Source organism: Arachis hypogaea, chromosome 19 (genome assembly GCF_003086295.3).
Source record: "Arachis hypogaea cultivar Tifrunner chromosome 19, arahy.Tifrunner.gnm2.J5K5, whole genome shotgun sequence".
Lineage (NCBI taxonomy): Eukaryota > Viridiplantae > Streptophyta > Magnoliopsida > Fabales > Fabaceae > Arachis > Arachis hypogaea.
Genome location: NC_092054.1, coordinates 59,784,979 through 59,786,283, shown reverse-complemented (window position 1 = coordinate 59,786,283; position 1,305 = coordinate 59,784,979). Strand labels below are relative to the sequence as shown.

The 1,305-nt window shown below is 39.0% G+C and overlaps 1 non-coding gene across 1 annotated transcript; it reads right to left on the bottom strand.

Moving 5' to 3' along the window:
- Positions 1-722: 722 nt before the first annotated feature.
- On the bottom strand, positions 723-830 carry LOC112780942 (small nucleolar RNA R71). Its single transcript, XR_003191748.1, has one exon. It is a non-coding gene; the product is annotated as a small nucleolar RNA R71 (small nucleolar RNA).
- Between the last annotated feature and the right edge of the window lie 475 nt (positions 831-1,305).

The following is a 1,305-nucleotide window of genomic DNA, read 5'->3' as shown; positions in this document are numbered from 1 at the left end:
TTTAATTACTAACACTTCTCTTCTACTTATAATTTGAACCCCTCTCTTCTCTCTGTTCGAATTACTCATCTCCTCTCTCTTCTCATTCTTCTATTCTTCTATTCTTAAACTCACATAAAGGAATCTCTATACTGTGACATAGAGGATTCCCATTCTCTCTTTGTTCTCTTCTTTTTCATATGAGCAGAAACAAGGATAAGAACATTTTTGTTAAAGCTGATCCTGAACCTGAAAGGACTCTGAAGAGGAAGCTAAGAGAAGCTAAAGCACAACACTCTAGAGAGGACCTTACAGAAAATTTTGAAAAAGAAGTAGACATGGCAGCCGAACCCAACAACAATGCTAGAGATGCAAGAAAGATGCTTGGTGACTTTATTGCACCAACTTCCAACTTCTATGGAAGAAGCATCTCAATTCCTGCCATTGGAGCAAACAACTTTGAGCTTAAGCCTCAATTAGTTTCTCTAATGCAGCAGAATTGCAAGTTTTATGGATTTCCACTGGAAGATCCTCATCAGTTCTTAGCTAAATTCTTGCATATCTGTGATACTATTAAGACCAATGGGGTTGATCCCGAGGTCTACAGACTTATGCTTTTCCCCTTTTCTGTAAGAGACAGAGCTAGAATATGGTTGAACTCACAACCTAGAGAAAGCCTAAACTCTTGGAAAAAGTTGGTTAATACTTTATTGGCCAAATTCTTTCCACCTCAAAAGATGAGCAAGCTTAGAGTAGAAGTCTAAACCTTCAGACAGAAGGAAGGTGAATCCCTCTATGAAGCTTGGTAAAGATACAAGCAATTGATCAGAAGGTGCCCTTCCGACATGCTTTCAGAATGGAGCATCTTAGGTATATTCTATGATGGTCTGTCTGAATTGTCCAAGATGTCATTGGACCACTCTGCTGGTAGATCTCTTCATCTGAAGAAAACACCTGCAGAAGCCCAGGAACTCATTGAGATGGTTGCAAATAACCAGTTCATGTACACTTCTGAAAGAAATCTTGTGAATAATGGGATGACTCAAAAGAAAGGAGTTCTTGAGATTGATACTCTGAATGCCATATTAGCTCAAAACAAAATATTGACTCAACAAGTCAATATGATTTCTCAGAATCTGACTGGATTGCAAGCTGCATCTGGCAGTACTAAAGAAGCCTCCTCTAAAGGAGAAGCTTATGACCCTGAGAATCCTACAATGGAAGAGGTGAATTACATGGGAGAATCCTATGGAAACACCTATAATCCTTCATGAAGAAATCATCCAAATTTCTCATGGAAGGATCAACAGGAGCCTCAACAAGGCT